General features: G+C 42.4%; 1 long non-coding RNA gene across 2 annotated transcripts in view; it reads left to right on the top strand.

Annotated features, from left to right (window-relative positions):
• The first annotated feature begins 6738 nt into the window (after positions 1–6738).
• Positions 6739–24611, top strand: part of LOC112560862 — a 99245-nt gene continuing 81372 nt past the window's right edge. The window contains exons 1-2 of one of the 2 annotated variants that reach the window (XR_003098612.1): positions 6739–7847; positions 7970–8096. This is a non-coding gene — a long non-coding RNA (uncharacterized LOC112560862). The remainder of the gene's footprint in view (positions 7848–7969; positions 8097–24611) is intronic. The other variant, XR_003098611.1, reaches the window with a different exon arrangement.

The following is a 24611-nucleotide window of genomic DNA, read 5'->3' as shown; positions in this document are numbered from 1 at the left end:
TTCCGAAGGAGAGCGGACATCGAGTGTCGCCAAATGACTTGCTGCAATGAAAATTGTGTGAAGGGAATGGGGGGACAGGAGGGATAGGGGGAGACTTGTCGTCGTCACGATAAAAACTCGGTCGCCGGGTCCCTGATTGATGTTTAGTGCAAGTGGACGACGGATGGGGGTATGAGAGCGAAAGGGGAGACTTTCAACATATTTTGTATTATGAGCCCTTGTTTGGGGAATAAAAGCTTGTATAACGGGGGATGGGATACTATTTTTAACTGGACCTCTCGTGTCTGCATGACCCTGGTCCAACTTTTATTGCTGCTGACCCCAAACTAAGAAGTTTGACAGCAAACGCCGAAGATACAAGCTGCTGTCACGAAGGAGTCTGCACCCTGGAAATCACACAAACTCACTTCACACACACGTGATGGATGTTCAGTCAGCCCACCAAGCTCCTCACAGCATCCAGCCAATCGCCTTATGCCTACACGCACCCGCAACAAAATATTTTATCGCCATTTTTTTGGAGGATGATGGGAGAGGGTGTAGCGGGGGTAGAGGGGTGTGTGGACAAGGTTGAAGGAGGTACAGAGACTTAAAGTCGGGTCCACAACTTTTCGCTTTCTTTCGCCAAGTTTCGAGGCCCTGTCTTGGTGCGAGAATCCCCAGAACCGGGTAATCTAACTCTGCGCCGCTGATTTGAAAGATAAATGTAGTCAAGCTGTAGACAGAGAAGCAAACACTGTCTGGATAATCTGTAGTTCAAATAACCGTGCTCAAAGATTCCAATGACCATCCTCCCCATATATATCCACTAGCGGACAAGTCAACGATAAACGTTGTATCAGCCAGCGTCGCTTTTTCCTTTTTTACTTTTCCTTAATAACAAGAAAAAATGAAGGCGTTTGCAGGCCAGGTCCAGAGTAATCGTGTCGACATATCGTATTCATTTCTTAGCTGTCTGGTAGTCGCCCCTCTCGCAAACCTCGTAAGTCACAGAAACCTGCTATTACAGCCAAAATGGCCGCCGTCATAAGAGCCGTGTGCATAACATTAACCTGTCTCGTAAACAACCGGAGCTGGTCTGAGAGCAGTCAGTCCATAAAAAATGCCACGGCCTTAGAGCCGGTCCTTCCGACAACGAATCCCCAGCTCAGACGCTCAGCCGCATTCCCTTTGTCTTCCCTGTTATGATGGGGTGGGGATGGGGATGGTTTGTGTGTGTGTGTGCACGCTTGCACTTGCAGGTGTGTGACTGGGGGGCTTTGTCTCACCTTATTTATAATAAGGATGGCTTGGGTGGGTAAACAGAAATTTATCGAGTTAACCTCACACTGGAGCAAAATTTAGGATTAACATTTTTTCAGTCAAGAGATTTCACCATCATCACACACACATATAGATATGAATGCACAAACACTCACAATCATACGAGTAAATTTCACTATGCTACTATATTTATTTCTAGATATAATCTTTTATATACGCCATTATTTCAGTTTAAACTGAGCGTTCAGAAGAAAATAAATCCCTTCGTTCTGATTTTCTGCACAAGTTCAAAAAGTTTTTATGATGTCTGTTCAGATAAATCGGTTTACGTCAGACATCTAATATTCTTCCTGACTTCTGTAAACAGAAGTTTTTCTATTGTTATGGCTTCATCCCTTTCATTCGGATAGCAATATCGTTGAAGCTAGCATCCTTGCACAAGGGAAATCATCTCAGATCAGTATACGCCATGTAACTTTTCATTTTATATCCGACAGTCGATGTTACTGCCGACGCTAAATCCTTTTGATGGTCGGTAATCCCTTGTTCCTTCTCGTGTGTCGAAACCAAACAAAAGCAGTTGGCTTAACATTGGGGAATAAAGAGGAGTGAATAATGCATGGTGTGATTACAGGACCAGCAGCTTAACGAGAGCTGTTGCCGCCAGCGTGCGCCGAGTGCTGCAGTAGTTAAGAGAGAAAAAATAAGTGTGAAAGTGCTAATAAAAGGAAGATTTCTAAGTAGTATTTATGATTCCACCCAGCCGGCCTAGTTTAGACGATCTTGATGTTCTCGACGATAACCATATGTTAGGACGTGTCATAAAAAAAACAACCTTCAAGAATCTATAAAAAGATTTTCTATTCGTGTTTGCTACTTCAGGTTAACGTCTGAACTGAAGTAATTTATTTCATAAAAAGGAATAGTGAGAATTTGGGGGCTATTTTTCAAGCGAAACGCTTTCTTGGTTTGCCTCCGATAGATAACACTTTCATGCGAGTTTCTCCAAACTGCGAACTCTCCGATTTCCTTATGTAAGGTTCAAAAGTGTGTATACATCAATTTAGGTAAGAATGTAATAGAACCTGTCTAAAGTCAACCATCTTTCCTTCCCTTTCTGCTGCAATAAAACCACAACCACTATAAAAAAAATATACCTGTGCGAACTTATTTTTCAAACAGCTATATGTTTGGACTTCAGAATTTGTTGAACGCAGCATTCGTTTTATTTGTTGGTGAGAACGTTCTGACCTTAGAACCGATTGCAAACGCCTTTTATAATGTTGCAATATTCCAGGTAGTTAAGATGTTTCAAACTGATTTTCGTTTAAATCTCGGGTAAAAGTTTTAGACTTCGTATTTAGCTGTGGAGTGCATTTGCAATTGTTGATAAACATTACGATGTGGGTTCTATGGCCCGCAGCTGTTTCTGTACCTTCAGAACCAGCTCATCAAGCGGACAGACACAACTTCAGCGCCACAATAGTCATTTCTACTGTGAACGAAATACTCTGCACTCTTCTATTCCTAAAAAAAAAGGATGATTAGTTTCAAAACCTTGTAACAACCATTTATTTAAAATGATCCCCACACCCCCATGTTGACACCATTTTGTGATTGAAATTGTAAACCATAAATAAGCCTCCATCACCTAATCTTTCACTTTCTATAACCTTGTTCTTGGTCCCTAGTCCCACAGTTGCCTTCAGGGCTGCCCATCGATACCCTCTGCTGAGACTGATTCTCAATTTTTGATTAAAGTGTTTGTTCTAGAGCGTTCCACAACTCGGAAAGAGAGCGTTGGTGGTGGTCGGGGGTGGGGTGGGGCTGATAGGGTGGCAAAAAAAAACAAAAAAAAATTCCTCGCGAGGAAATGAGTCCTAGCAGACACAGCAGTTTGGTAGCACACGTCCGGAAAAGGCGATTAAGGTCCACTTTGTGAAGTTTCACTTTTTTGTGAAAATGAATTCCTTGATCACTGAACTAAAAGAGAAATAGACTGGGGTGTTAAAATAGAAAGGAGGTGTAGTCTTGAAATACATTTCAATCAAAATCAATCCCGATTTCAGCAGGAAAATGACGAAATATAATAGTACCGTCTCCCTGTGAGAACCCCCATAACACTTTACCAGAGAGCCTGGAGTCTATATTTTCAATCTCTGTAATTGCCAGCTCGAATATTAATTAATCAATCATAGGATTTGTTTGCAAAAGTTTATAACAAAGTTATCCAATGGGATAATTCATTAGTGACTTGTCCTTGGTAACTAGAAGAAACGCGCCTAGCGATTGGCTGAAGAGGCGGCAACTCGTTGATTCCACAAGTCGTTCTTCTCACGTTCTTCGTAAAGCGAGAGAATAGTTTAAAAAAAAAAAAAATCTTACTGATGAAGAATTACTAGCTTTACTTAATGTCGATAAATCTTGGATTCATTAACGTTCAGAACAGTCAAAACTGAGAAGATACATTATAGAATATTTCGGGAATGATGACGCTGCAGACGACAGCGTGCGATTTTCACGAATTTGTGTGAGGGGAACATTTTTTTTTTTTTAAGAGAACTGATCACGCTGAGAAAGATGTTAATATATCGGTCGTTTAAACCTTCTTTTTTGAACAACGAAGGGGGACGTGAATATTTTTCCCCCCGTATTTTGCTGGGTTTTTTTAATGAGTGCGGATGCTGACTGGAATGCAGGAACACTAAGATATTGTCCTCTGATGTTTGTAGTGAGGGCTGGTAGATCTCGTATTGTCTCGTGTATGAATGACGTCTTGTGTCTGACGTTTTGTGTGCGTCATTTTGTCCACGTCACTTGAAGCAGAAAAAGACGTCATTTTTCGGATTTATGACTCATTTTGTGGCAGCGGGTCACAAACTAGTGAACGAAATAAGACACCAGAAAATGGCCGCCATCCATAAGATGACCAGCGCTTCTGTGTCTCACTTAGATAGTAGAAGGACAAGGATACAAGGTGGAGCTCTTGGCGTTAAGTACGACTCTTCTTGACCGGCCTCTAAGAGGACTGATGAAGCCATCGCCGCCGGCGCCGCTGGCTGTGACAATGGGGGTTGATGGAGGTAATCATCCGTGCGATAAATAACTTAACTGCCACCCCTCCCCTGCTCTCCCACCGACCCCGCGGCCGAGTCCGCTGCCCTCTCCTCCATTTGCTCTAGTCCTGCGGCTATAGCCGGCCACTAGCTGGCCACGCGGTCTGGTGACTACCGGCAATCAGTCCGCTAACAGGTCGTGATAACAAGGGCCCGGCCTGCCACAACAGTCCTTCGTGATGTTTCGCTAGGCTCCACGTACTGGTGTCAATGCTGACAGTCACTACTGTGGACCTGAAGGTCGTCGTCGTCGTCGTCGTCCTCCTCCTCCTCCTCCCTCCTACTCATCATCATCATCATCGTCGTCGTCATCGTCAGCGGCTGGGGTTAAAAATAGAAATGAGAGGAATGAGGTGTTTACTAAGGCAAAAGTGATAAACACTGATGAAAGACGATCCAGACAGTCGTGAGGATGTCACGCAAGGAGGAAGTAACATGCACGGAGGAAGTGGAGTCATGCAAATGCATGCTGGGTGTGTTTCGATTTCTTTGAAGTCTGTTCCTCAGCCAGCACTCCCTGGCCTCCTACAGGTGGCTCAATTTACGCACCTGCACAGGTGTAATTTCGTAACTTAAGTAAGACATATTTTAATATCATATTTCCTGATTACATTTAGATGCTGGGTCTGTTTGATTCATCCGTTTTCATACAACAATATAGAAATCGTCAGTCAAGCATGAAAGTGAGCATGGTACCAGCCGACCAGAGTTTCAGCGAACTGGTTAATGCGACAGGCGTGATGGAATGTATCCCTGCGCTCACGAATGACTGGTTGTAACTCCGAGAGAGTTGTCGGGCGTCTGGCAGCCAAACACGCTTCTGGGGGACAGCCTGTTGGTGAAAATGTGCAATGAAATTAATGCAGATCCTTATTCCTACTCCTGCCTTCTTTCTACTCACCCTCTTTCTTCTATTTTTCTCTCTCTCCTCTTTCACATACAGCGAGGATTGACGGCTGACTCGCGACGGCAGGATTGTGACCTTCAAGATCATTCAGATGGACGTCATGACCAACGACTGGAGTGCGCAAGCGTACTTCCGGTGTGCACCCAGTAAGCAAGCGATGGTTTGTGCACACGGCAACCTGGCAACTACTAGGGAAGCCATGTTCCTGTCGGTTTGCACGTGCAGAATAGGCAGGGGAAGCCGTTGAAGTTCGCCGCCTACAACGCCCCCTACATCAAGGGCAATAAATATGTCGAAGTAGCCGAAGAAGCAAGCAGGAGGTCCCTGTCAGCGGAAACAGTATATTTTAGTAGGAAACAACATCGTGAGAAGAAGTGACAGTTGCTCCAAAAACAGAGCTGTTAGGTCTGGATGATTTTTATGACGCGGGAAGTTTTTAACACAAGTTTCATTTAATTGTTGCATTTCGTGTCAAGTTTCCTTCTCTTGCTTCGGTTTCTTTTCCCTAGAACAGCTGCAGCTTCCCTGGATATTGCAGGAAAGATGGGGGACATTTTGTGACTCATGCAAGAAGAAAGAAAGAGTAATTAAATCTTGAGGATAATTAAAGGGTTGCTTCATTTGTATACTGTGGAATGCAGATGTACACTAAACGTATCCATAGAAAGTGAATATTCATAGCGGCAGCAGATGGTTGTAGTATGCTATAAGCTGTTTAGTTCTAGGAACTTAATTTTGCACTCCCTCAAAGTAAAGTAATGGTTAATAAACCAAGAAATCTTTCTTACTGATTTAATGCAGAGAATTCTCTATAAAAGTTTTACCGAGGTTGTTTTTCGTTTTACGTGCTATTTTTTCCAAATCCCTAAAGCTTTTTAGTGTATTGCAAAAATGAGACGCCTAGCATAATACAGTAAATCTATTTGTGCTAATTTCTCGTGTCAGGAAATGAAATATTGCCATTTCTCGGAAACATTTGTTTCTTGCTCTCAGAGCTTTTTTAATATTTAGATGCATCCTTGCGCATATTTGGGGGAGTGGGTAGAGGTGTTAAGAACCCTGAGAGATGAAATACTTGTTTTATTTCCCTTTGGCTCCTACATCTTCTACTCTCATAAATGCCTTGCAACATGGCGGATCCGTCATAAACAGAAAACGAAAAAAAAAAAAGTAGGCGAACGTGTTTGACCCCCTCCCCTACCTCCGCCATGGAAATTTGTGCAAAATATTGTTAAATATTTGCCGCCCATAAAACTTAGCAGCCAGGATACATTAGTGGAGCCCACGATTGATTAGTTGAGCTCAGGATGCACTGAAGGAGCCCGCAGCATCACAGTGGCGCGGTACGTGCAAAGAAGACCGTCTTCTCACTCTGAATAACGGAGTATAACGTGACCACGACGTAGTGGTTCACCGTATCTAAGACACAGCAAGTAGAATATGCAGCTCTACCCTTCCTCTATTGTTTCCAGAGCATCACATGTCAACACATAGATATTTACCGGTATGGACATACCACAGGTAGAGGAATAACACACGCACAGTACTAACAGAAGTTGCGGTATATGTGAAATCCTCCCAATGTGCGGTCATGCTCACAGTTTGAATTAATGAAAGGCTAATATAAAGCGGGAGGCGTTTAGAGCGCGAAAACATAATGAAATCAGCCCTAAGAAATATTTAATAATGCTCGAAAATAAAATGCTAAAACAACAAAATATGGAGTCATATTCATAGTACACAGATAATTACTTAAAGCGCTTATTCTGTTTAACGTCGTTATGAACTGCTAAGAAAATATTAAAGTTTTGAGAAAGTGTCGGTACAGAAAGGCCGAAGAATAGCAAAGAAGAACGTTTATTTCTATGCATAGTAACGACAGATAAAGTGGACATTTTAATTTTAAGATGTGTTTGTTAAGGGATTGCAGGAATATGAGGAGTCATTTGTTTTATTATAAAAATCTAAATTTAAATTAAATTTAATTTAAATAAAACTTTTTTCGACCCTTTGTGTGCATTTGTAGTATGTGTGTGTGCATGGGTGTATCTCACCTGCCCTATTGTCTGATCATGTGACTCTCAGATCGTTAACACACACGCGCACGCAGCGTGCGTTATCCCTGACAGCGCCCCGGCGACGCTCCTGCTTGTCTCCCTTGTGTGACGAGAGTAACGCGCGCGCGTCCCCTGGCAACAGCCAGTCGCCGTGAGAATGGAACAGCCGGCAGACGATTTCGGCGGCCATTTAACCGCGCGTCGGCTGCACCTCAGACAGCGGTCTGCCTCGAGTGCCCGAGCAACAGATACGACTGCACGATGAGGCGACCTTAGTCTCAGGCGATGTTCTTGTCTTCCTTGGCAGTAATGTGGCCTGGGATTGAATAGTGCTGACGTATTGGATGAGACATCTTAGAGAAAGCCACGTGGTGTGTCTGTGTCCAGCGGTCGTTCTGGAGGGAATGCTTTTCAAATAATCGTCTGAATGAAGAGTGCCAACAAGTGTGCGCAGTCTTGACACTTTTGCTTTGAGGTTAACCCCTTGTTGTGATGATTTCCGTTGTGAGTACTGCAGCACTTGTGAAAATGCCTTGAAGTAAGACTTGACATTAGAACTGATAGCAAAGACTAGCAAGTGATCCACAGAATTCTGAGTTTGTTTCTGTCTCTTGTTTATCCACCAGATCCCTGATTGAATATTAGTGATTCATCGAAGTCATTCACTCGGCTTTCTGCTGTCCCAGAAGGATTTGTACCCTACGAGACAATTTAGGCAAGATCCACAGAGATAAGAGCTTGGATAGTCTTCAGGTAAGTCTTTCCTTTTCACTTGATGTGGCTCTCTTGATAATAGATACTACAGAAATAGAAGCACCTTTCATGTGTACGTACATTTAAAATACTCTAAACGGTACTGGTTTAAACAGACTGAATACACTTGGATTTTCAGGACCCGATTGTTTTATAACTAGATGTACTATAATTGTCCAATTATCTTCTGGGATTATGACATGTATGCCTCTAGCAAAATTATTATTATTCTGAATTATTGTAAAACGACACGTGTATCAAAGATAGTATTACATTGCTGAGTTATATGGAACACATGTCCTCAGTAGTGGCTACATTTTGCAGTTGAACCCTAACGTTTGTCGAGTTGAATGTGAGCTTTGTTCACGACACATACCATCTGTTACCTCGATGTATTGAAGCACTCGCAAGCTGTTGTTACCAGCCTGGAACATCACTGATAACTTTCCTTTCCCTTCAATCCCTGCTTAACAGCGTGGGAACAAACCTACAAATATCCCAGCCCCCAACACACACAACACGGACAACCTTATTTTATCTCCCTGCTTGTTTAGAAACTATTTCACTCCACCTTCACGTATTTGTTTGTCGATGAGGATTATTTTGACACAAAAAAGCAACATCAGAGCTTCTCTTCTGAATAGGGGAAGTAATTCGTGAGCTAGCTCTGTCGCTTCTCGCTCCGCTATTCATTTTGGAAGCGGCCCTCAGGCTGTTTGAATAATAATAAAAAAAAAATCGATCTGGAAATCGAAAATCAAGATTAAGAAAAACTTTTAGCGCCTCAGGTTGGGATGTGGACACCACATAAGCCAGGGTGCAAGGAAGATTGGAAATTTGACAGCCCTCGTCTAGTGATTTAAAACCCTGCTCACTTTAACGGCCATAATACTCCGGTCACCCCAGTCTGGCAACTCCAGTTATCTGCAAGCTATTTACACAGAAAAAACTACGCGGGGGTGTTACTTGCCATAACATTTCTTACTTAATCAATCGAAATTAATTAAGGTTTATATTTATGTTAAATACAGCTTACATAGTCCTGATTGTCGTCAACTGCAGACAAAGAATTCTGATGATAGTAGCTGTTGATTTGTATAGCATCGTTGGTGATGGCGATGTTGGAAAATGACCTTTGCTCGCTAGATCCTCACACTAGTTGCAGTTAGGTTAGAGGGGCGTCTACAGGAATCTGTTGACCTCCTCACGTGCTGACGTTCCACATGGTAGTATTCTACACAAATGACTACCACACTGTGGCTGGTTCTCGAAAATGAAGCTAGTGGCAGCACGGTTAATGTGATAGTGGTGTGCAGGCTTAAGTTTTGTTTTTTAAAAAATCCTATGTCATTTCATTAAATTTTGAAAGACAAATGTTCTCAGTTGATGTGGAGTCTTTATATAGAAATGATTTGCCTATCTGTGCAGCGCACTGACGCAAACCTATATTCATTCTGTCTCTCTCCCGACAGCTCAACCCTCTTCTGCTCTTTCACCCTTCCATCCTCCCGGTGTTGAAACGGTCGTCGAGCATGTGGAAGATGTTCTCAGAAATTGGGTAATAAATCACTTAAGCACGAGATTACACAGTTGATAGAGCCTCGAAAGCGGGCGCAGCGGGCAGTCAAGCTCTTGAACACGCTGACGTGACTGTCCTTAGTAAACCTCCCAGAATTAGACAGAGATAGGAATCTGCCAGGTACACAGGAAGGACCGGCACTAGAACTGAAAGCGAGGCTCTGACCTTCACCAGGGGTGGAGTGTGCGACAAAGTAGCCGGCATGTCACTCGCACGCACATTATCCTGATTCCTCTGTTTGTTTTCGTGGAGCAGAAACGCGAAAATGATTTCATGTCAACCATTTTTATAGCTACTTCATGTAGCTGTCAAATAATGTTTGGCTTAATGTGCAGATCTTGATTCTGTGTTGCCTGTGTGTGTTTACATTTGTTCGTAAATGTGTGTTTTTGCGCGCGCGTGCGTGCGTGTGTAAAACAGAGATGGGAATGAGAATGAGAAAGATACGGTGGAGTTTGATGAAGGAGAAACATTTTTCTCTATTTTATATTTGTTGTTCTCGTTATGCTAGGACATGTCAGCACCATGTTGCATGCAATTTCGTGTTATTCAGTTTAGTATTCTCAGATCTGGGAAAGCAGATGGAGTGCAGATAAGAGAGGTGACAGAGGTTGCATAAACACTTCCTCACGTCGTAGATCGACTGATATTAGACAGAGAGCAAAATAAGACCTGAATGCGCCAGTAAATCAGCTCAAACCGTTACATAACGCTCGGGGGTGCCAGAGTAAACGAAATGCGCTTGTCACTTCCACGGCGGTCAGTCAGTGCACGTGGCGGGGATGGGTTGTGGTGGTTGTCTTGCACTCCCTCCGTATTCTTACTCCTTATGTCACAATCTGATCAGTCATTTACACCTTCGCGGTTTCAAGGTCAGCGCATTCCTCCGGCAAATTTACCTTTCATTTGGAGCTTTCTTCATGGTGGAGATGGCAGTGAAGTGTGACCGCTGTTTCAATCAGAAGACTTTAACACTAGCCTGCCTTGTAATGTTTGGACAGATATACAATGATGTAATGCATAAAATGACAAACTTGCTATCTAAACAGTATTTAATAGAGCCTGTGCAGATACAATAAACATTACGCACCTTATCTGACCTCATCCTGTCCTCCCAATGACCGTGAGCTTAAATCATGGGTGTGTAGGTGGGTTGCTGTCTGTCTGCCAAGACCAATACTTAGCGTCTTGCGAAGCTCTCACTGTTAGTCCCGGCGAGCCTGAACAAAGAATCTGACTAAGCCGGAAGCTGTGTAGTATCATGCATCGTTTTAGTAGTTAATCTGGCGAAAAATCGTCTGCCAGCACTCCAGTAATACAAGTTCGTGGTTAAATTCTTTTACTTCGTTTTTTTTCTTTAGGGGTGGGGTGGTGGTGGCACGAGTGGCTACTGACCCTACTTATTTTCGATTGTCATAGGTTCAGTTTATAGTTCTTTTCAGAGGTTTACTGAGCTTACGTGGCTCTATGTTATTTCAAACATGGCGTGAGCAATTAATTGACCCTAAAGTGACGTGACCTCCGAGCTGACCCGCCGTGCAGTACGACACATAAGTTGACCCGGCTTGTTAGCGATCGATCAAAACATAATTGAAAAAAACATAATCTGAAATCAAATAACAGAAGTCAAAAAGATTAATTGGGTTCTTGTTTGTAAAATTTATTTTTGTTGCGCAAACGGAAAAGTCGGCGTTTTGTAAATCGCTCATTAGGCCTCGCGAAACACGCATAGACTGGTCACTGCTTTTCACAACTAGGAATAATACGTTTTTATATTTCTTCCGGCTGATAACATTTTTAATAATTAGTAATGCTATTATAAAGGACATGTAAAATGTTGATTTAGAGCACTGAATGTTTTCTTTTCAGCGTGATTTGTTTGAAGTCTTGAGAGAGCATCTTCAAATAAATGGGTAGGCTTGCTGGCGGTTTTAGCAGTTGTTTGGGGTGAAAATGAAAGGAAAAGGAAACTCCTGAGCAAAGACATGGAAGACAAGATTTAATAAAGTAAATGAGATCAGGTCTTCGAAATTGTTTGCGGGGTCTTATAAAGACCATAGTTCTGTTTGTGCTAATATGAAATTGTTAATCGAAGCAAAAATTGGATACCGTAAGACTGTAAGGAGCATCATGCTGGTCCCTTGTCCGCTTAGTTTAGAGAACCTAGTACATTTCTTTTCGTGATATGCGGGGTTGAAAGGTCTAACCTTTCAGTTTCTTAATGTATTTGTATTTCACACTACTTAATTTTTTTTCTGTAGATGGTTATCTAGATTCTATAGATCTTTAAGATAGTGCATCCACGTCGGACAACTGCCATTAGGACAGGGATAGGGACTATAGCGAGAGAAGTGAGATGTTTCTCTGCGATCGTAATGGTTCAAAACAGTTTCGCCGAGCCTCTTTGCAAACAATGCGGGATGCATGAAAACACGAAACCTACCCCGCCCTCTCTAACCCATCTCCGACACACATCTCCGTTTTGGAGAGAACTTGAGTAAAATAGCAACAAACGAAAACGTTAAGCATCATTGTGTCAACATTCTTTATCGCCTACTACATTTATTGGATTAATTCGATATTTTGTAGCGGCTAATGTAGAGCACTCACCAGCCGAGGGCAGTAAGGCTCGCCGCCTGAGCCAAGCCGGTGTTAAATCGCAATCTTTGCGCACTTCATCCCGATTCCACCACCTTCCGAAAAACCTCCGTCACACTCACGATGTTATCCCCGCAATGCTCTCTTCTACACTCAGAAAAGGAATATCATTCATTCCACGAACGATTCTTCTTGGAAAGATGTTTTTGATCTGTGCCTTAATGAAACAATCGTGTATAATGTGAATTCTGTGAGGAATATAAGCTCTATCCTCTTTATCATCGAAGACCTTTATCGTGTGAATTAGATGACAAGGTGGAAACACTTTCGATTCAGATACTCACACCAACCGACACGGCAAATGATGACGCACATAAATCTCGAGTCTCGTTTCTGGTGCTTGTCAAGATCGACAGCTGCTAGCGGCCCTGCGAAACGCAGCCATGTCATCCTAGAGCGAAATGAGCGAAATGTAGGTCGCCATGACCTCGCAAACTAAATTCTGCCCGGAAGCAAAACTGTGACTTTTCCAACCGCAACAGAACTCGGGACACAACGCAAAAAAAAATAATTCGGATAGTCTACGCAGGTGAAACAGCTGCTGTCTTGTTTGTAAAAAGCAAAGCAAATTTAAAAAAAAAACAAAAAAAAACGCACACGCAAGCGGGTATCGATCTCGGGAAATTAGAACACTCGTAACAGGACCGCCGACCGTCCATCAGCTTCTGGCCGCGACCTCTCGGCTCGAATGATTGGCAGGCAGTAATGAGCAGTCTTTACACGCATGACTGACTCGAGAGTACAGGCCCGCGTGATGAGGTAATGTTAACACGGGTGAGTGGATTTTAGACAGATTTGTCAAAGAGGGAAGCAGAACATGTTCCCTTCTCTGTAGCGTACACAAGGTGCAGGCAAGCACTGGATACCAGTTGGAGAGCAGGGTGGGAGGAAAGGGGGATAAGGGAGCGTGACAAAATGATTACAAATTGTCTTCCCTGGACTTGATGGTCAAGGTCTGCGGAGGCCGTCACGGAATGCGGGGTTCAGACAATACCCATTGTGTTGGAAGCTGACTTTAACGGGGTTCACATAAACTGGGAGGGAGAGGGGGTTAGCAAATGTTGATTTGTTTTGTCAAACGTGAAGGAAATGAGTAATGCCTCTTTGGGCAACATGAAACAGGCGCATCTTGTTGTATAGTAGGTTATTCACTGACATACTCTCTAAGCTAGATATTGACATAAAATGTCAGGCTGGGCTTATGGAGTTGGTGGTTGGTCAGGGAAGAAGACATGCGTAACAGAGAGAGAATGAGAGATATTTTTTGTAGTGTGGTTCTTGTCCTTGTCCTTATCTTTATCGTCTAACTAGCACTTACACTATTTTTATAACGGAGCAGACTTTCTGAGTGCAATTTCCCTTTGGGATTAATAAAGTTGGTTTTTGTCATTGTAATTGACTATTTATAATCTGTCTGATAAAATGAAACGATTCCTTCTGATGTATCACAGAAATATAATATTTTATGCATGCAATCATAACTGTTCTCATATATTACGAAAAGAATAGCAATGTCAATATCGGCCTTACATAATTATTTGTTCTGCATTTTTTGGCGCTTGCATTGGATTGACAGCAAACACCTCCTGCCGAGTGCAGGCAATAAACGAAATGGAAGAAGATGATATTTTAGATAATTCTCATCCTGTATTCATCGACAAGACGGAAGGGTTCACAGCAGCCCTCATGTTCATCGCAATTTTTTTTCCTGCTGAAGTGGGAGAGGGGAGAGTTTGAGGAAAATCTGTGTATCTTTTGACTAAACACTTCACACAGCTATGAAATGCCGCCAGGTACAAATCTGAAGGGAGCTAAAAATAAAATGCGAAATTTTGAAATGAATAGATGGTCCCTACGCTATATCATCTTTAAACTAGAAATTTATTGAGAAGAAGCTATTGAAATGTACATCTGCAAGCTATGTTATGCTTTTTCTCCCTCTTTCTCTCGTGTGAGGCCAGAATAAGGAGAGGGTTTCTCTCTCGCTCTCTCTTTAACCCTGGGCTGTGAGAATATCTTTGTCATCCACTCAGGAACTACTTCGATCAATCGATCGATAGAGTGAGTGAGAAATACAAAAACTCAAGCGCTTGCTTAGAGATGGGCTTCTGAAAAGAGAACAAACAAAAATATCAAAAAATAAAACGAGCGTTAGAACCATTTGACTAATCAGCACAAGCATAGGTTTCTTCGGAAAAGAAATCAAGGTGTGTCATAAGACTTTAAAAAAAATGTCTTCAGTATTGTCAATGGGGAAGGATGATAAACGGGATTTTTTGAAGTGGTCTTTGTGTGATGCACAGTGCAGGGAGACAGGACCAGCTCCGTGTTATTCCGGCGCCTGACGAGGACAAATGGTGTTTAAGACAAAGAACGGAGCTCGGAACAACGACGGTTGTCGTGGAGGAGGGCCTGTGCAGACGCCTTCTCACTGCTCTGTCCTGCACATGCGCAGGAGTCCAGCAATATCGTGCAGCTATTAAACTAAACCGGGACCAGCTGAGCAGGACTCCGTGCAAATTCTCACCGATGAAATGGGTGGGGTGGGGGAGCAGGGGGTAGACGTAGCCTTTTAACCTTTGCATTGGCCTGCCAAACTTTTTTTTTCCAGAGATTCTTCTCGTTTATATGAATTTTGAAACTTACCAAAGTAGAGAGACCTTAGATAATTCTTAAACACTTTTTTCACTCTGCGTTAAATTTGCATGACCGAAACCGTAAATTGAATTTAGTCATATGGTTTGTTCATGTCTCTTTTAAGTAAATGGAATCATGAGGACGAAGGTATTTTGTTTGTAGCATTACACTGCTTGATATAGTAATATTGTGTACGTTTTATATAGCTTTTGTGGCCAGATTCTGCTTGAGACAACATGGTGATATTATATGTGTATGCTTCCGGTGCGCTTAATGGCTAAACTGATATTGTATTGATAGCACTGTCGTCTTTGTATGAAATTGACTCGCTGGCTGATAAAAGAATAGTTGGCATAGCACTGAAACGAGACGAAAAATGTTATAAAGGGGCAAGGCGGTTAAAAGCTATCCCCCTCTCTATGATTATTTTGTTTAAAATCTGCTCGTAGAACTGTATTCTCAATCACTAACTGTATTTGCAGTCAGAGATTGGTGCTGCAAAACAACCTAGCTCGAGCTCACCTTCAAATTAAGAGTGGATGTTAAGGCTACGGAACACTGCTGCCTGTTTTTTAATTAAACCCCTTGGCCCTTTCTTGTGCAACCCTGTGATTGTTTCTTTCACAGCAGATCATTTAGAGGCAATTTGTCATGGTCGAACAGTTTTTCAGAAAAAGACTGATCGATCGTGAGGTAGCGTGATTGTTTGCCACGTTGCTAGAAGAAACCTGATAATTCGAAAAGTTCCTTTTTCTTCGTTTCTTTGGTTGTGGAATGGGTATTTTATCCACACCGTCCGCATCCTCCAGACATTAAAGAAAAGTTTATAAAGTGAGCCCGGGAACAATGACGCCACCCAGTTCCACTTCCCCTCCCCTACCCAGCCATCTGTAGAGAGAAGCGCGCTGTTCGTTTACACTTGAGTTACCACAGCTGCTAGAATATCCTGTCAAACCTCAGAGTAGCGAGAAAGTGTATGTTCACTATAAGCACGAACTTTGTAACAGAAAACTCATATTTGACAGCCGTGGCTAATCCACACTGCCGAGACCTGGCATCGCGCTAACTCTGACACTTAATTAAGGAAACTGGCTTTCATCATAACACATCAAACTCGCTGAAGCTGTTACGAATGTATTAATGAATTTCAATATTTTCGTGGCTTTGAACGAAATTAATGTATTTGTTGGAGCACCATGGCTATGACAGCCCCATTCATTCATTTTTTTTCAGAAAGTGTTGACTGTACTTTTGTTCGTTCTATTTGTTTCTGTTCTTTCAATATTTTTGCCATACTGCACAATAGCGATATACGAAAACAATGTGAACAATTAACTTTCCCAGGCACCAGTTCAAGAACTTACGCAGCGTTCAAGACTATTATTCGCTGACACTGAACATCTTTCAGTCAGCTCTCCCCCTCCACTGTAGGCAAGGAGGAGGGAAAATCTGAAGTCAAATTTCCACGTCACCATGGCAACGCAAGAAAAGTCTCCAGATAGAAAGACTATTTCCATTCTATTCGCACTACCTTGATACGAATGAGAGGTTAACTTGTTCACCCAGCCCTAAAAGAGCACAGGGCGGTCCGACGCCTGTCTCCAATTCAGTGACGATTGGCTGTCCTGGGTTCAGCTCTCGTCTCGGGCATGCTGTTCTTTCTCTGGATGTGGCATCTGTTTACAGGCCTGGTCTGCCTTGCCGTGGTATAGCTTAGTCGCTGGCTCGGCGTAAAACACCAATTACCCCTCAGCCCCCAAAAAACAACAACAGACTTTCAAATGTTTATATCAAGAACGTCCTTCCCCGACGCTCTCGCAGTGCTGTGTCATCGTAACCTGGGATGCCTTGCTGTTGCCGGGAGTAGATATGTCATTGTCTGCTTGATTGCAGGCCCGCCGTTAAACATCGCCTGCCTGAAAAGGCCTAGCGTGGACAGGGACATAAAGCAGATGAGGTTCTTGCCTAATGCAAAGTTTCAAACATGGAAGAAAGTCAGCGAGCATTCTGGTCGACAGACCGTATATTTACAGCCATCTCTTCTTGACACAAGCGGGTAAAAGTGAACGACAGGGAGAAAGAGAAAATGAGAGAAGGGGAAATAATCGAGAGAGATAGAGAGACGGTATTAGACGCATGAGATGATGGGAACAACAACTGTTGCTCCTTCAAAAGGTGGGCCAAATGTTTATACATTCTGTTTAACCTGACAAGCATTCCCCCATCCAACAAGTTCGCTTGTTTGGCTTTGACTTTTTTGCTTTGTTTGGATGACAGAAGCGCAAGCTTCAACCCGATTTTCTAGACGCTTCTGAAAGTGAGACGTGGACTGATGACTGCAGGTAATAATCATTAGGCGAGGGATGCCGAGAATGAAGATGCATCGGCAGTTTTTTTAAAACTACTGTTACACTTTTTAAAGTTTTTTTCTTCATGCCTTCCTAGCATAGGATGCCTTCCGGCATCTTTTTTTCTGGATTTTGCTTACGGAGATACACAATTTACATGCGCACGCACACACACGTTCACGCCCGCACGCTTCGTTTCTTTGTTTTGTAGCATTTTTGTTAGACTGGGTTTTTTGTTTTGTTTTGTTTTTGTTTGGTTTCTGTTACTCGTATAACTTTCATCTTCTATTTGCGTATTGCCGAGTGTAGGCAGAGGTGTGTCCTATCGGCTACCAAAGTCCTGTATACGGTATGTACAACAAACTATGCCACCCAAAGACATGTTTGTTTACGTACTGCTCACTATGTACAAACAACTTAAATTGTGTACTTGCTGTTACCGGAGTCTGTTAAAAGAAACTAAAAAATAGCTTAGTAAATTTATAAATAAATTAAATGACACTAAACTAAAACAGTGTTGTGACTCCGTTGAGTGTAACCTTTAGGAGGACTAAAGTTCAGAAAAATTATTATCCTTAAACAGAGACACATCTCTCAAAACGCTGATTTGCTTCTTGCTAAATATAGTAATAATGACCTATCGCTAGATGGATTAATAGCACAAGTATAAATGGCAGTAACTTTCCTCTTTATAAAACTATGATACAGAACTTTCCTTCTTTAATACATAGTTACAGCTTAGCTGCTGATGAGGCTTTCGTCTAAACATATCTTAGGAAAGTGTTTCTTTTTTTTTTTATAATTTTCTACCTGTTCTACTTTTCATGTACAAAAGCTTAAAAGTGGATGAGGGAACAGGTATCAATCAATCTGTGTGCGAAGTCTGAACTGTATTCCAAAGGGTTGTTGTAAATGCCCTCGCTGTGTTTAGGAGAAGAAAAAGAGTTCTAGTCACAGTTACCTCCAGCTCGCTCCCAAAATAGCTGGTCTGAATGAAATCTGTATTTGCTGCTTCATAATGCTGCTACAGGCTTTTTTCCTGTCTCCTAGTGAGCATCTCGGGGACTCTGGTGAATCAATTCGTCCTAATTTCTGTTAGCAATCTGTCGCCGGTTACCACTTGCACGCGCTCCCAGCGACCTTTGTGTGTCTCGTCCATGTCAAGCACATATGTAGACTTTGAGAAGGCTGTACGCCTTTCCCGTCTCGCGCATCACAAAGTAGTTTTGGTGGGGGACATTCTTGTGAAGTCTTTGGTACCTGGGCGGACAATTGTATTCTGTGAACAAACGTGTTAAACGTGTCTACCTTGTGATGGAAACTGTTAATTTCAGCGTGTTGATACTAACGATGGCAGTAGTAAGTTCAAAGGCATTAGATCAAATATGTGGGTTCTGTAATTAGGTGTCGGTGATATACACTGCTGAAAAGAATATTGGAAGAATTGCAAAATTTAATTGAGTTCAAAGGTAAATTCTATTTTTTCCACGTAGCTGAAATATACGTGCACATATTAACCACCATTCACGTTTATTTATGTTGATTTAGGAGCATAGAAGCTGACAACCTACCATGAAAGGCATGGTTGAAAACTCATTTTTATCATATGAATATCTGCCAAACTGTGTTCTCAGGCACACGTCCTCCACATAAATCCCACACACACACAGAGGCACACACACACACACACACACACAGACACAGCCGGCGCTAGCCCTCACACACACACGCGCGCGCATGCACTCACAACTGGTGGTGGAGGAGGGTGGAGGCGGAGAGGAGCTGGGCTGATTTATGCTGATGGCCTTTGTCGTGGAACAAAGCGAAAATGTGCCGGTGTGTGTGCGAAATAGCTTGTGGTGGTGGCAGGAGCTGCAGCATTGATTTCTCGCAAGGAGTTTGAGCTTGTCATAGATTTGCTGGCAATGAGACTAAGGTGAATCCTCTTTTCATCGGATCGGATTACTTCATGTGCGATACATTAGAGTGTGGACAGTGGCTGTGCAGCAGTCACCTCCCTCTCACACTGCCTCCCCCCTCCCCACAACATACGATGACAAATCCCTCAGTAATGATCGAAACTGTGTTGAGACGGAGTCAGATCATCATCACCGTCGTCGTCGTCATCATCATCATCATCATCATGATTATATCTTGTAACTATTTATTTCCATTTCTTTTACTTCTTTTTGTAACCTTATTGACGTTGTTTTACAATATCTCTTAATTGAAGTATTAGTTTATATTCCCATCTTTTATGAAGATCATGGCGTTGTCAAAACCTTTATTTGTTTCTGCATTCAGTTTTTATAGGCGGGAAGACAGCTCGCAACCCACATTCCCGCTTGTCTTTCACCTTTTCTGATAAATCAAACACAAATTTCCTATTGAATGGCTGTCTGAACTCCTAATCAGCGAGCTTCTAGCCCAACTAATTATGAATTATTAGCTAAAGCTATGCAAAGAGCTCCAGCTATCCAACGAATTCGACAGGGTGGTTCTGACTATACCTGAATAGTTTTTATCAGTAATCTTGTATACTGGTAAACATACATAAATCTATGTATACGTGTACCTCTGTGCAGATGGTCTTTGTAAAGTGTACGTGCCTATACGTGCACCTCCGTATCGTTGCCCCTATACACCTGTACAGCTGCACAATTTGTATACCTGTACATCTGTGTACCCTGACACCTGTGTATGTCTATTCCTATACAATGATAAACATCAGTGCGGTAGGGGGACATCCGGCAGATCGTGTACCCTAGTAACACCAGGCCTTCTACTGCAGCCCCCATGAAGGTTTAAACTGCTTCGGTGTGTAAATCTCTGGGTGTGAAAGTAAAACAATTCTTTATCTAAAGGCCCTATCTGATAGGTGGAAACAGTATCAGGCTGAAATAAAGCTGTGTTTTCCAAGATATCAGCATTTGTCTGCAACTAATCACTTTACATTTAGCTATCTTACACCGACTTTGATCTTCTTCTGCTTTTAGATCACCTCTGCACAACTTTCTTTCCATCCGATTATGAGACATGGATTTCGCTTTTAGCGTGCAGGTGTGGAGATGAGCCCGGCCTTTGATGTCAGCCGCAGACAAGGTTCAGCCGCGGCAGTTGTGAAACAAAAGTAGTTACACACCACTGAGTGGGATAGTTGGGATCGGTGAATCCAAATATTTGACAGGATTCAGGGCAAGAGAAAGGCCTATGGCAGACTAAAAAAGGTGACAGTTCTGTAGTAATGTTAGCCCTGGGCACGCTTTATGTGAGGAATTAAACAGAATCATTGGCACAGAAAATACAGAATCTCTTGTGATCTTGTTTATGCTGAAGCTCTTGTAGAGAGAGGTAGTTAAAGCTGTGTGTACGGAAAATGTGGGCTTTTAAAACAAATTCATTATTCTGAAATTATTCTGTTCATGTCTCTTTATCCTTCTGAGATTAATCTGCGTTCACTTCTCTGTCTTTCTTAAGGCAAAATGTGTTTGACGAGCATGTACAAATCGCCAGTCGTCACCATTAATGCTGTTAACATCAACATCTCTATCATTAAGGTTTCCTCCTTTATTAACTGTCTTGCCTACTTTTTTGCTGTTGTAGTCTGGAAGTTGCACAGCTTTAATTTTCTTGCAGCTTTATTTTGAGGGCCTGCCAAGTGGGGAAATACACTATTGTGGTTGTGGTGGTCGTGAGGATGATGATATCTTTAGGTGACATGTATTGTTGATTTGACAGGTGGGGGTAGGCTGGTCACGTTGACAGTTGATGGCACATCACACCTAATAGACTTGTTTTTCTTGACCATTTATGAACTGTGAGTTCTCTGAGATGATGATGAAGGAGTTTGATAATTGGTGTGCTCTTGGAGAAGAAAAATACTGGTTCGAAGCCTGCTCGGGTGTATACATAGAAAGTTCTACCGGCCTAACACGGCTGCTAGGTTGATTTGAAGTTTGAGTTATTTTCCTTTTACATACTTTCACGAAAACTGGGCAGTGGGATGGGGGTAGGAAGATAATTCACCATGATTAATCTTACAACACTTAGAAAAAGTTAGTAAGGAGATGAGTTTTGTTTTTAAATTACTGTACATTTTTAGAAGAAGTATAAGCTCATTCTCTGCGAAATAAGAAGACAGGAAGGTAGAGTTCTTTAGCACACGTGGGCAGAATGTATTAATTGCCAGCGCTGACTGGCTGCCGCGTGACACGCTTGGCAGAGCAAATTAATATCGGAAAAAATCGGGCTAAAAGTTCTGAAAATGTCACAGTTCATGCGATAGGCTTGTGCTGCTTTCACCTGCAAAAAAAGAGAGAAAGAGAGAGAAAAAACACTTTCGTTCGTAATTCATTTTCCGTTTGCCATGCGGTATTTTATTTTAAACGCGGAAAGACCCCAGCAAATATTTGGTTTTTTTAATAGTGCAGGAATCACGTGCAAGCAGTGGCGTGTTATTGGAGAAACTTGTTTGTTTGTTTGAAACACAAACAGGAATGTTTTGCTCGAGTGTATCCACTTCCAAGATGTGAGTTTTAAAAGATTTGTAGACTGTGATTTAGTGTCCCAACACAATCTTATGCACGCACATACACACATACACACACGCGCGTTTGGACAGTCACATGCAGATGCACACACACATATTGCCTTGATTGCTAGTTCAATATTTTGAATTTACTGAGACTTGCGGTCTTGTTAATATTATGCTATGCAGACATTGGTTAGTAACTAGCGTGGGGATTAAAATGCTCAAGTTTAAACAAATCATCATCGTCATCGTTACCACCACTACCTCCACCACCACCGTGTCCATAAATCATTCTGTTTAGTATACTCTTCCTAATGCTTAATCGGCTCTGTCTATTATTCCAGCAAGAAAATTGTCCTCCTAGGGGACTGGAAAATTTGCTAATAGAAAGTTGCAGCGCATAGTATGAGAGGTATCCTCTTGATTCCCAGGAACTTGTTCAGTATAACAGGTTTATGTGTCGCAGCAAGCAGGACCGCACTGGAAACCTTTCCACCAGCCTCGCTTCATTTGTCAACGGACGCACAGAACCTCTGTCTTGATACGAGGGGCTATGAAGTCGATCGACATAATCGAATCAAATGGCCATTTTCTCGGCTCAACTTTATTTACGTCCGGTCACATCTCCAGACTGCAGTCTCGGCGTCTCTGACCATTTTCCGGCTTGTCTGGCAGAGACCGGACTGAGTCGAGCTAGGCGCTTGCGCGGTCAGGGAAAATGGATTGTCTTGGCAGGCGCTGTTAACGTCATGTGCGGAGTAAGACGTGAGTGGAGAGGGTGGAAACATACAGTAGGTATTGTCATCTTACGATACAAAGCATTTTGCGCAAACGTCTTTTGATACCGTGTATATACGTTTATTAGAGTTTTGCACCTTTAAAACTGTAACTGTAAACGTGAATTTGAAACTATCAAAAAAATTCTCTTAATCGCTCTACTTACTGTTAAGTAAATCCCGTCCTAACATCTTTTTGGTCGTTGGGGGTTGAGACCACTTTTGCCGAGGCCAGGTTTCTATTTCAGTTTGACTGCTCATAGAACGTTTCCCCTTTTGTTTTTGGGGTTTCTTTTCCGTTTCTTCAAAAGAAATCTCATGAGTAAGAGAGGATGTGGTAATGAAGAATCCTACACCCAGGGGAGAGGGAGAGAGAGAAAGAGAGAGAAACCACTTGCTGCTGAAATTTGATTTCGGCTGCAAGTAGTAAGACCTTACAGGCGTCAATCTTTATTTAGAGCACTGAATTGGCAAGGGACTTAATTTCCTCAAATTCGACAGTGTACGCACCCTCATGAATAACTACACATTTACGGTGTGAATAAAAATGGCGGCTCTGCTTCTTCGTCTCTTTGTTTTTCCCTCCGACAGCAATAAGGAAGAAAAAGCAGTTTGAGTCTTTTTGGAAAGTCTTCTTTCTGGCAAGGAAATGGTTTTGATTGAATTGAATCACGATCATGATGATCAAAATTGAGTTTCCAGAGATAGGGCTGGCACAATTTCATTAACGTGCGCTTGTTTCTTGCCAAGAGCTTTGTAAGTTGCCGTATTCCTGCAAATACACGCAGCGCAAGGACTACACAGTTTACACTTTTACAGCTGTCGGTACACACAGAATTATGATGACATGGAAAATAACAAGACAAGTTATTATCTTAGGTACTCACTTGGCTTTTCGGTGAGTAGTGAGGGGTTCGGACCATGTTTCTCCCGTCAGGTCTTGTGCAATCTCCTCCATCCCCCTCTTTCTCTCTGTCTCCCCCCTCCCTCAATTCAAATACCCTTTAAACTGCTAGTCAATCTAGGAAGATTACCTGCGCCACGCGAGTATTGAACTGACTTGGTATCGGACGCCCATGTTAAAACCACTATGGTATCCGCTTTTGCCACCGATGTAAATAACTGAACAGTCCCTGTGGCTTGTAACATCACCTTGCGTTCATCTTACCACTAGTACTGTCATAGGAATCTACATGAAAAGTTTGACATTTACCTCCTCAGTTTTGAATTAAAAAAAAAACAAAACAGTTTAAAGCAAAAACAAAAAAATGGAATGTCATTAGTTTGGAAAAATATAATGGTAGGGCATTCGAAATACCGAGACAATAATATTGTCTTTTGAGTTTTAACATGGGTACTTAGTTTCAAGCAGAGTCAGTCAGGATTCTTCATTTGTTTTCGAATCGGAGGCTTCCAAGGTGTCTGTGTATTGCTGGAAGATTAACTATCAATGCACAAAACCCGTCGGTTGTTTGTTAACTCCGGGTAAAAACTCATGTCAGACTACTACATCTCTCTCAGTCTGTTCTTAACTGTGACCAGTCGTCGTGGGGACACGACCAGACACGCTATTCGGACTTATTCTGTACCCTGTTCATTGGGTATCACAAGTGTAACTCCTAGTGTTCCTCAACTACCCGACCACTTTCCCTTTGCCACGTTGTCGTCTGTCCTCCACGTAGCCCTGGATGGTCTGTGGCAGGGTGTAATGCCGGGCGGCATGCCTGAAGCAAACCTCTCCCAATCACCAGACTTAAAAACAATGCCGTCTGTGAAACCTGACAGTACTCACCGCACCTCGCATGATTCAAAGATTTCATGCAAACACTGTCATGGCGACTATGGGGCGCCAGCAGAGGAATTCCTCCCACAGAAGTCCCGATAACTTTTGGTCAGTCGGAGTTATTAATTACTAAACAGTTCATTTCTTTATTTCAAGATGTATGTTCTGTATTCTAACTCTGTTCTCTATGTGACTTTTTCTGC

The sequence above is a fragment of the Pomacea canaliculata genome, linkage group LG3, assembly GCF_003073045.1.
Source record: "Pomacea canaliculata isolate SZHN2017 linkage group LG3, ASM307304v1, whole genome shotgun sequence".
Lineage (NCBI taxonomy): Eukaryota > Metazoa > Mollusca > Gastropoda > Architaenioglossa > Ampullariidae > Pomacea > Pomacea canaliculata.
This window is presented reverse-complemented; position numbering and strand designations above follow the sequence as displayed.